Genomic DNA, 12,675 nt, shown 5'->3' on the forward strand with positions numbered 1-12,675 from the left:
GGCGAATTCTATGCTTTTCTTGTCTGTTTTGCCTGCATTAAAATACAATTTTGCTTCTTAATGTGAATTTGTAATTGTTTTCTTACCTTTTTTTCTTCATTCTATGTTTGAAATACTTAAAGCAGAACTACAACCAAAACTACAAATGTGCAATTTATTAACGCCCATGTGTTAAACAGGATGTTTAGATGTTGCTAGCAAATCTTTAAGTTTACCGTACAGCTCTGCAAGTCTTAGATCACTATTTTCTATAAAAGGGTGACAACACAGCTTTTCCTGTGTATGGCTGCGTTGTCACACTTGGCGTTGCATCCTTACCGGGTTTACAGAAGGGCACTTTAACGTCCAAGTAGAAGTGGGGCCAGTATTGCTAATGGTGGATTAGCATATCCAGGATTGTCATTCACCACAGCCTTGCATATGGGTCGCTCACATGCTTCTATAGCACAAAACATAAAGGAACTCCCACAACACATCTCAATAAATACTGCGATAACCAGGATCATGGGAGCTGTAGTTCTCTCTGGGCGATGCCTTGACTAGCACAGCTTTTAAAATCATGCTAGCTGTGCATTGGGACACTGGAAAAATTATATGAACCTACAATTTTCTTTTCTAACAAAATCAACAGTTATTGGTTGTACTTTGCCAAAAAAGGCATAAAAGCAAGAATTAAAATGACAAAGTACTTTCAAAAACACTTCTACAATGGATCTCACCCTATTTCAAACACATTTCTGTTAAAAATAAATAAATCTGCATTTGGCTAAGTTAAGGCTGCAAAATCAGGTTCAGTGATTTTCGCTGGAAATGATCTTTCATGATAGTTTCCAGTGATCGAAGAATGAACAAGTGCTATACACACGGCACCATTCACTTCTATGGAGAGGAGAACAAGAGAGCTGCACCCCACTGTGCTCATCTCCATTGACATGTATATTAGTCATTACGTTTTTGAGGTTTTAAGTTTTTCTTATTTTTTCCCCCCCCTTAATGAGCATTTAGTACGTTGACCAAACTAACTTTATAGATGTGGTGGCCAGCTTAAAAAAAGAGAAAAAAATGTTCATCCAATCTTGAGATTTGCACAGACCTGGCCCAGAGCACAGTTTTTTTTTATGTGATTGAGCTGGAGACCTGATATTTTTCCCTGCAATAGTGCAGTACCTTGCATTTGACGAAACACTGAAAGGAGAAGCAGCAGACGGTTTAGCTCTTCTTTTAAACATCAGATTCTTAGGCAGCACATGAGCATTTCCAGACTGCTGAATAGATTTTTGTTTTAATTGCTCTAGCTTTACCCAGCCTGAATTCTGCTGTAGGTTAGATTGCACAAATAAGGGACCCACACATACACTCATTGCATTTACAAAATACAGCACTGCAATAATTTGTGCTTTTTATATCTGCTTGGGATTTATCTTTAAATTTCTGTGAGCTTTGAATAACATTTTATGATTTTTATGTATAAGTACCTGTGCCTGGACAGAGATATTTTGCATGAATTGCTCTGGATCCAGCTGTTCTATGCAAGCGTAATAACTTTCACAGACACCAGGTTACAATTTCTCCTAAAAGACCCTTTAATCCCCCTTGTGTTGTAGATTTATTGGTTCTTTTTTGAGATGCAACTTGAAATTGGGAATCACAGCGCCTGCTTTCACATTCTATGTTTTCTCTAGCCGTGGAACAGAGGACATTTTTCTAATTGGATCTCATGGCATGGATAAGATGAGTGCTGGTACGCTGCCCAGTGTAGATTATTGTAATGAATGAATTGTTCTATTAGGATTACTATGAAATGGGTTTTAACAAGTACAGATTTATCAGGGAACCACAGGGGAGAGAAAGCCTGCTCAAATAATGTTTTCACATGAATAAAAAAAGAGTAGGTGTCTTTTATTAGGCAATCATTCCATCTTTTGGATCTTTTGGAAGTAAAACTCTATTTTATTGCAATCTTAATTAATCTGATGTTTGTTACATCTGTTCTAAATAATTAATAAAAATTACACCTACTCATCCACCTTCCCAACACATCATGAAATTCTGCCATACTGTTTCCCAACCCATAGCTATGCATACGTTTCTTACTTTGTGGAATACCTTCTCCCCTGAAACATGTTTTATTTCAATTTTGCTGGCTTTCCGTGCAAAAATGTAGACACAGGGTGCTGTAAAGGTGAATAAAGGTATGATTCTTTACAGGGCTTGGTAGATAATAAAATACAAATTAATGCTCTAAAAACAAGCTGACCAGATGAGAGTTTTTAACATGGGAAAAACTTTGAAATAACTTTCAGGTCTTCAGGGAACTTCTGCTATAATTAATATATTCACAGCTCACTATGTATTACCTTGGTGGTAAGTAAGAAAAACACCTATCACATTGCTAGCCATATAACACATTTGCAGACGGCTAAAAAGATTATTGATGTTTGCTAAATGCATGTGAATGGCACAAAGTGCTCATTGCTTGAATGTGGTGGTGTAGCATAAAGTGCTCTTTAGTCCATTGTTACTTCCTAACTTTTCATAGGCAGGAGCTTTGTGTTTTTTGTTATTTTTTTGTCACCATCCTAGCACTCCTGGCTTTCAATTTAGTGTATATCTCAAGACTGGATGGACAAAGCCATAAATTACTTGGCTTTTAAAATTGAATCAATATTTGTATCACAACTGTGCCAAAATCAATCATATAAATGTAGAAAGAAGGAGGTAGTTGGCTTTTTTGGCAACCAAATTATATATATATATATTATAATATTTTTTCTCAAATATATGCGTGTCTTTTCCGTTGCCAAAAAAATGCCAACTTCCTCCTCCTTTCCACATTTATATGATGGGAAATATAGCCATCTAGCTACTTGTGCTGGAGACCGTCAAGATTACAGCCATACCACGGGTTGGCTGTGCCTTCAGGGCAGATTTGGGGGCTTTAAGGGGGTTGTTTAATTATTATTAGGAAATACGTTTGGGTAAGAGCCCAGAATGAGGAATTAAGGCAGGTTCAGAACTTTCAGGATTGAGTGATCCTGCTTAGCTCCTTGCAGCTGGCACTATGCCCTATACCAACCACAGCACTGAAAATTGGACAGCAGGCGGCAATGAGCTGTACTGTACAATTCACAATCTCCTATTAATATTAAACGTATTTGTATAGTTCCAACATAATATGCCGTGCTGTACATTTAATAGGGGTTGCAAATGTCAGGCAGATACTGACCGTTACATAGAAGGAGGAGAGGGCCCTGCCCAGAAGAGCTTACTGTCTAAGAGGTGGTGTAAGTAGCACACAATATTAGGCTGCCACGCGTAGAATCAACTTGTAGCACCTTCCCCAAGCAGCATCTCACTATTTTGAGGAAATGTAATAGCACAACAACCTCATTGCCAGACATAGTCTAAGTGCAAATTTAGTCTAGACCCCCAAAAGAACAATGAATTGTGTAGCAGTTCCTATACAAGAGAAACTATATTATATGTTGCCAGCATCAGCCACCATTGTGATTGTACCAACCAGGTGTATATTGGACAACATATGTCTACCAGCAAAGTGCATTGCAGGGAGCTGATGCTAGTGAAGTGCTCAACTGGGAATTAATGTCTGCCTGGTAGGCACAATTGGGGAACCTGATGTTTGCAGTGTAATAACAATGTAAAGTTATGTGCTTTAGCCTGATGAATCTGCTGCTGTCAGTTCTCCACAATGTAGAAGTTAGCCAGACTATATAAATGATTCTAATAAACAGTTCAGGTAATGGAAGCTGTCGTCCATCAGATTTGCTTGGGAGGCGTTAATAATGTTTTAGGCTGCTTCAAATGTACTTTAACCTTTTTATTATTGTCTTCATTTTGTTTCATGTATAGGTATACTTTAGGGGTGAACTCTAGGCAAAAAAAGGACCCAATAAATAAAGCTTTGTAATCTGTAATACCACCGGCTAGGCCGTATCTGGCATAAAGGAGGGAGTTTGCAGACCCCTGAATTATAGTCCCTGAATTAGTCATTCCCAATAGTCTCTGAATTTGAATCTGAATTTGAATCTGAGCTGTTGGTCATGTCTTTCTCTCCATTACATGGGGGTGGAAGCATTAGCAGTTTATAGTAGAAAGATAACATTGCTTGTGCTGTTTGTACAGCTCACAGAAAGTCACAAGAACAAACCCTTTTGCAAGATCAACAAGTATTTATAAAAAAAAAAAAAAATTAAACTTCTGTAGTCACTATAACTTCAACATACATTTAGTTTTTGTATATTAGTATATCCCAGGATTAATTAACAGGTATTTTAATGACATTTTAAGTAAAAGCGTGATAGTTTCCAATGACAGATGCACGAACGCTCTACACACAGTGCCCGTCCTTTTCTAAGCAGCCTGCTGTGCTCTACTCCCTTGATTCGTATCCCTTATGGATTGTTCATGGACGTGTCTTGATGGATCCATAAATGACACCTGGCAACCGATATACATGTCAGATTTTCCCCCTAGGACGAGCAATACTGTTCTTTTGGGCAAGAATCCCCTGATGTGTACATTGGGTTTTAGTGATTGGATTTTCATACAACAGTGAATTGTAAAAAGCAATTGTTTTCAGTAGAGTATGTTTATGCTGCTAAAGTCTATCCTAGTTCAGTATCCCTATGTTTTCAAGAATTACATGCTTGGGAAATAATATTTTCTATCTATGTTTTACAAAACTAAAAATGAAATTATGCTTTTTTCCCATTTATTAGGAAAGCGGATTTCAGGAAGAGTTTAATATACTTTACCTGGCAACACTCAGAGGAGGAATCGTAAACAAAAATTTAAAACGAGTTCATGGTTTATGTAAGTATATACTGTTCGAAAGTAATAATTGTTCTAGGTCTTGTTTCGTAGGGATAAATAATGCAGACTACATACAGAATTGGCCAAATCCACAAAGGAAAACATTCACTTTGTGATTAGCAAATTAGGTAATGGTGTGGCTAAGAAATAGTGAAAGAAAAAAGTTCTTTGTTGCACTTTATAGGCATCAACAGTTTTCGAGGTCCAGTGAAACATTTAGAATACTAGGGGGCAGCACAGTTGTCTCAGTGGTTAGAACTCTGGCCATTTGCAATGTTAGGTCCCAGGTTTGAATTTCAGCCAGGGCACCATCTGCGTGGAGTTTGCATGTTTCCCCATGTTTGTGTGGGGAAACGTGCAGTTATGTTAATTGGCTTCCCCCCCAAAATAACTATAGACTGGACATATGATTATGGTGGGGAATTTAGATTGTAATTCTGTTTGGGGGACAGTTAGTGATAGACTATGGACTAACTATGGACTTTGTAAATCGCTGCGTAATATGTCAGCGCTGTATAAATACTACCTAATAAGAATACTTCTGGAGGCCTAAATTATAATAAGATATTTATCAGATAGTACTTTAAAAGAGATGAGCAACAAAAATGGTAAAGTATATAATTGTTAAAACATAGCAGGACAGAGTACTGAAACTTAGTATATGTTGTTTTTTTTTTGTGGGAGTGAGTGGTCAGTGGATGCGACTGAAACCTTTAAATATAATAAAGGGAAAAATAATAACAAAAAAGGGCAAATTCCATTAAATCTTTTCCTACCACCTCTCTTTACAAAAAATATGTTAGAAATTTGATGAAGTTTGAGCTAATGTTGTTCTGCATAAAAAAATTGCAACATAGGCCTTTTTTGTTATTGGTTCTCTCTCTCTTTTTGGGGAAAAAAAACTTTTTTTTACAGTTTAAAGTGTTTTCTTGTACAAAATGTGCATCTTAGCATTTGTAGAAGAAAAAGTAAATTATATTTATTTATTGGTGATCAATATATTTTTTGTTGTTATCTTTTAGTAACAACAAATATCCCATTAGTCAAGAGCAGAAGTTTTACACAAATTTTTGCTGGGGCGGTTCCAAGGTAAGTGCACATAAATTTCTTTGCAACCACATTTGGTGTTTTTATGCATCTGTGGTGCGTTAATTGTCTGTCTGTTTTTCCTATTCCTTTTTTTCTGCCATGTAACTTGGTTCACAACTCCTTTATGAATGCTTAAAAACTCATACAGCTGGATCTGCATTTTTAGGGGTCACCAAGGTAGAAGACTTTACCCAAACTATGTAAAAGAGAAGACATAAAAATAGGAGAAAATGCCCCAAAAAGCTCCACAAATAGGTTGAAACACATAAATGTCCCAGTAATTTATTTGGTGGTGTTTTTAGCATTTATGGTTTGTTTTGGAAGTTTGCAAGTTTTTTTGGGTATTATAAACGCTGTTCAAGCATTGCAGGCTGCCTTCTCTTTGCAGCCTATCAACAAAACATTCTTGTGTGAACTGAACTATTGCAATAAATAGGAATTTCAAACAGTCCTTTATTGATGTGACCTTAGAGTAGCTCTCAATCTAATTATGTCCCTATCTTAATTGTAGTCTAGGGATATTTTTGGTGGGAAACCAATTAATAGAAAACAATCATGCTGAACATACAATCACCATGCATAGAATACTTGGAGTGTGATAAAATGATCAATATAGCATAATTCAGAGCTAAGCCTTGTGTACATAATGAACCTATATTGTACCCAAGCATGTAGGTAAATATAAAATTATTAGCCAAGCCAAAAGATATTTTTATTTTCTAGTTTTGGATATAGTGGGGAAAATTAGATCTGTTGGTTTTAACTGTGGGACTGGATTACAGAGATTTATTCTAATTTCATATCTTGCTGACAATGATTTAATCAAATTGGAAATAAGATAAAATTGCCATTAGCAATACATAAGAGGGGAGAAAAAAGTAAAAATCTGAAGAAGACACTAGCCCTTATCATACTATAGAAAAAGCTGATAAAATATTGCTAGCATATGTATGAGGAAACATTTGGCTGCTACATTTTAACATTAATTGACAACCAAAAAGACCAAGTAGTAAATTGCTTGTCCTTATTTGTTTATTCTTTTTTTTAATATATATAAATCTTATCATTTGTTCCTTGCATATTTAAATTAATATTGACTAACTTTCTGCCTCTGCAGTCTTCTCCAAACATTTACTACTTTTCTGTGTTTTGAAAATATAAGGGGTTTTTTTTTATATGAATAGCACAGGTAAATAAGATTTATATTCAAAGTTTATTGCTATCAATAGTTAAGTCAAGTGGAACATTGCCATGTTCTGTATTTTCAAGCAGTTTAATTTTATATTAAGAAAATAAAATAAAATAAATAAATAAATAATAAACAAATAAAATAAACAAATAAAAAAGGGATCTTCTTTAAATCCACCTTCAGTTCTATTTTTTCCCAGCATCCCTTGCTTGTTATGTCAGGTCCCTGCACCTTCTTGCTTGCAGTTCTGAACCAGTAATCAGGTTCATTTAGAATGTCAGGTCATTGTACACCTTGCCGGCTATTTGTCAGTCAGCACTGCGCGGAGTTCAGCCATGTCATGTCACAATCGCCCACACTGCTTTCTAGGACGCTTTACCGTGTAAGCTCTTGTTTTGATGTACCTATCATAGCATGTGCTTAACCTTGTGTGTAATGTCCTCAACAGCTGTTCTGTCCTGCACTGCACTCGCTTATGCGACGCTTAAGAGCAAATTAACTAGTGACCCAATTATTTCCCAATTATTCATCCACTTAACTAGTGTGCGGCAGGGCTTCAAATCGCTGATAAACGCCGCCTGGTTGTGCAGCCTGTGCATACTCATTTGTATGTTAATCCAGGAGTAGGCTAGTAGATAATGTTGAATGGCGGTGTGTGATTAGACCCTCTGACAAACTGCCAACGTCTTTCATAGAGTGGGTGGGCGACGAGAGCTTTTCACTGCACGCTGATAGACTGCCATCAGTTTTGTGTCTACTGCAGTCACTTCTCCTGCGTCCTTCCCTGTCTCCTGTCATGCCAACCTCTGTCCTCAATCAAGTAAATAACCATCCTCTTTAAATAATCAAAGCTAATTGAATTGTAAACTTTCTATTAAGATGTTTACACCTTTGATTTTATGCTAAATCACCAATCCATGACAAATATGCTGCTAATAATGTTCATATCTTTAAAATGTAAGTCAGCTCACATATAGCTGACAGTTCATTATATAGCTGTATTGATTAGATATCTGCACGTAAAGCCCACCCTGCTGCCTCATATCTTGCAAAATATATATAATATATATAGTCTTTACAACAAATTGGTAATGCAACTGTGCAAATATTACTCTTGTGCAGCCTTATTAACAGTATGTTTAAGTAACAGGCAAACAATTGGCATTGACATAGAGGAGATGCATTCTTTATGTATAGGCGATTTATTTTCTTCATCCTGGCACAAAGTACATGAAGACACCTCAGTGCAAATCTGCAGTCGGGATTATTGGCTATAGCCAAAATCTTGTTAATTAGGTGCATGGTTAGGATGTCACCCGTTTGAATCTATTATACCTCTGATTTGCTATTGCCCTTTTTCTTAAGGATTTTTTTTTAAATGTACAGTTTAGGGAAAGTGTAGTTCCAAAGAAGGTTGCAGTACAGACAGTAAGCTGTGAAAAGCTGCAGCTCCAGCCAATGGCCCTGCCAAAGCCTTTCTGCTACAAAACGGGTCAGCACAGTGGTTCAGTGGTTGGCCTCTGCAGCGCTTGGTCTCAGGTTCGAATCTTGGCCAGGACTCTATCTGCATGGAGTTTGAAGGTTCTGCTTGTGTTTGTGTGGGTTTCCTCCAGGTACTCCGGTTTCTTTCCCGGTATGCTGGTTTCTTCCAACATTCCACAAAACAAGCAGTTTGGTTCATTGGCTTCCCCCCAAAATTGACCTTATTGTATTAAAGACAAATGACCATGGTAGGGACATTAGATTGTGAGCCCCTTTGAAGGACAGCTAGTGACATGACTATGAACTTTGTACACCGCTGTGTACTATGTCAGCGCTATGTAAATACTGGATAATATAAAATGGAAAGGAGAATTTTACCATCTTAATCTACTTGGCCCTATGTGTTGAATCATTGTCATGTTGAAAAGTCCCCATTTATATTGTACATGTATAATAAAATTATATTGTACATGTATAATAAAATAATGTAAAGCTTTTCTTCAAAGGATAGCATAAATAAATTTGCACGTTTGCAATTTTAAATGTATGTTTTTTTTTTTCTATATGCACGTCACTGGAGAACATGTATGACAAACTACTCATGGGCTGGACATTATTATGCTTCTAATACAGATAAACTATTTTTTGGGGGCTTTGAATTTGCTTTAATGTGATTTCCTTTTTTTTATATCTCCATTTTTACAAAATAGTATTGGGCTAAATAAAAGTAATGCTTACTTAATGTAATATAAGTTGGTGTAATGGTTTCCTTAGAGTAAAAATGGGAAATAATATAGAAATGGCATTCATGCATGGGAGGTAATATACAAACACACACTTTAAAGCTGTCTGGTTGCAACATTGCCCAGACAGCACTTAAAATGGATGGTGTGAAATGATTTATGTGGACGCCAGACGATTGCACCTACTTTGTATCATTATTAAAACACTTTACATAATTATGCACTTAAAGACGGTATGAAATGCCTTGTTTTTATGACAAAGTTACTGTAAGCAACTTGTTCTGATTGTTCAGTAATGTTGTGTGCTGACTGTTATTTTCTGTCCTGTGCTGCCACCTACAGGAACAATGATGCTCAACTCTTGGCAAAGGTAAGGCGAATTCTATGCTTTTCTTGTCTGTTTTGCCTGCATTAAAATACAATTTTGCTTCTTAATGTGAATTTGTAATTGTTTTCTTACCTTTTTTTCTTCATTCTATGTTTGAAATACTTAAAGCAGAACTACAACCAAAACTACAAATGTGCAATTTATTAACGCCCATGTGTTAAACAGGATGTTTAGATGTTGCTAGCAAATCTTTAAGTTTACCGTACAGCTCTGCAAGTCTTAGATCACTATTTTCTATAAAAGGGTGACAACACAGCTTTTCCTGTGTATGGCTGCGTTGTCACACTTGGCGTTGCATCCTTACCGGGTTTACAGAAGGGCACTTTAACGTCCAAGTAGAAGTGGGGCCAGTATTGCTAATGGTGGATTAGCATATCCAGGATTGTCATTCACCACAGCCTTGCATATGGGTCGCTCACATGCTTCTATAGCACAAAACATAAAGGAACTCCCACAACACATCTCAATAAATACTGCGATAACCAGGATCATGGGAGCTGTAGTTCTCTCTGGGCGATGCCTTGACTAGCACAGCTTTTAAAATCATGCTAGCTGTGCATTGGGACACTGGAAAAATTATATGAACCTACAATTTTCTTTTCTAACAAAATCAACAGTTATTGGTTGTACTTTGCCAAAAAAGGCATAAAAGCAAGAATTAAAATGACAAAGTACTTTCAAAAACACTTCTACAATGGATCTCACCCTATTTCAAACACATTTCTGTTAAAAATAAATAAATCTGCATCTGGCTAAGTTAAGGCTGCAAAATCAGGTTCAGTGATTTTCGCTGGAAATGATCTTTCATGATAGTTTCCAGTGATCGAAGAATGAACAAGTGCTATACACACGGCACCATTCACTTCTATGGAGAGGAGAACAAGAGAGCTGCACCCCACTGTGCTCATCTCCATTGACATGTATATTAGTCATTACGTTTTTGAGGTTTTAAGTTTTTCTTATTTTTTCCCCCCCCTTAATGAGCATTTAGTACGTTGACCAAACTAACTTTATAGATGTGGTGGCCAGCTTAAAAAAAGAGAAAAAAATGTTCATCCAATCTTGAGATTTGCACAGACCTGGCCCAGAGCACAGTTTTTTTTTATGTGATTGAGCTGGAGACCTGATATTTTTCCCTGCAATAGTGCAGTACCTTGCATTTGACGAAACACTGAAAGGAGAAGCAGCAGACGGTTTAGCTCTTCTTTTAAACATCAGATTCTTAGGCAGCACATGAGCATTTCCAGACTGCTGAATAGATTTTTGTTTTAATTGCTCTAGCTTTACCCAGCCTGAATTCTGCTGTAGGTTAGATTGCACAAATAAGGGACCCACACATACACTCATTGCATTTACAAAATACAGCACTGCAATAATTTGTGCTTTTTATATCTGCTTGGGATTTATCTTTAAATTTCTGTGAGCTTTGAATAACATTTTATGATTTTTATGTATAAGTACCTGTGCCTGGACAGAGATATTTTGCATGAATTGCTCTGGATCCAGCTGTTCTATGCAAGCGTAATAACTTTCACAGACACCAGGTTACAATTTCTCCTAAAAGACCCTTTAATCCCCCTTGTGTTGTAGATTTATTGGTTCTTTTTTGAGATGCAACTTGAAATTGGGAATCACAGCGCCTGCTTTCACATTCTATGTTTTCTCTAGCCGTGGAACAGAGGACATTTTTCTAATTGGATCTCATGGCATGGATAAGATGAGTGCTGGTACGCTGCCCAGTGTAGATTATTGTAATGAATGAATTGTTCTATTAGGATTACTATGAAATGGGTTTTAACAAGTACAGATTTATCAGGGAACCACAGGGGAGAGAAAGCCTGCTCAAATAATGTTTTCACATGAATAAAAAAAGAGTAGGTGTCTTTTATTAGGCAATCATTCCATCTTTTGGATCTTTTGGAAGTAAAACTCTATTTTATTGCAATCTTAATTAATCTGATGTTTGTTACATCTGTTCTAAATAATTAATAAAAATTACACCTACTCATCCACCTTCCCAACACATCATGAAATTCTGCCATACTGTTTCCCAACCCATAGCTATGCATACGTTTCTTACTTTGTGGAATACCTTCTCCCCTGAAACATGTTTTATTTCAATTTTGCTGGCTTTCCGTGCAAAAATGTAGACACAGGGTGCTGTAAAGGTGAATAAAGGTATGATTCTTTACAGGGCTTGGTAGATAATAAAATACAAATTAATGCTCTAAAAACAAGCTGACCAGATGAGAGTTTTTAACATGGGAAAAACTTTGAAATAACTTTCAGGTCTTCAGGGAACTTCTGCTATAATTAATATATTCACAGCTCACTATGTATTACCTTGGTGGTAAGTAAGAAAAACACCTATCACATTGCTAGCCATATAACACATTTGCAGACGGCTAAAAAGATTATTGATGTTTGCTAAATGCATGTGAATGGCACAAAGTGCTCATTGCTTGAACGTGGTGGTGTAGCATAAAGTGCTCTTTAGTCCATTGTTACTTCCTAACTTTTCATAGGCAGGAGCTTTGTGTTTTTTGTTATTTTTTTGTCACCATCCTAGCACTCCTGGCTTTCAATTTAGTGTATATCTCAAGACTGGATGGACAAAGCCATAAATTACTTGGCTTTTAAAATTGAATCAATATTTGTATCACAACTGTGCCAAAATCAATCATATAAATGTAGAAAGAAGGAGGTAGTTGGCTTTTTTGGCAACCAAATTATATATATATATATTATAATATTTTTTCTCAAATATATGCGTGTCTTTTCCGTTGCCAAAAAAATGCCAACTTCCTCCTCCTTTCCACATTTATATGATGGGAAATATAGCCATCTAGCTACTTGTGCTGGAGACCGTCAAGATTACAGCCATACCACGGGTTGGCTGTGCCTTCAGGGCAGATTTGGGGGCTTTAAGGGGGTTGTTTAATTATTATTAG

General features: G+C 36.5%; 1 long non-coding RNA gene across 1 annotated transcript; it reads left to right on the forward strand.

Moving 5' to 3' along the window:
* The first annotated feature begins 4,737 nt into the window (after positions 1-4,737).
* Positions 4,738-9,710, forward strand: LOC140344953 (uncharacterized). Its single transcript, XR_011923711.1, has 3 exons — positions 4,738-4,833; positions 5,856-5,922; positions 9,679-9,710. It is a non-coding gene; the product is annotated as an uncharacterized lncRNA (long non-coding RNA).
* Positions 9,711-12,675: the final 2,965 nt, after the last annotated feature.

The sequence above is a fragment of the Pyxicephalus adspersus genome, unplaced genomic scaffold, assembly GCF_032062135.1.
Source record: "Pyxicephalus adspersus unplaced genomic scaffold, UCB_Pads_2.0 Sca245, whole genome shotgun sequence".
Lineage (NCBI taxonomy): Eukaryota > Metazoa > Chordata > Amphibia > Anura > Pyxicephalidae > Pyxicephalus > Pyxicephalus adspersus.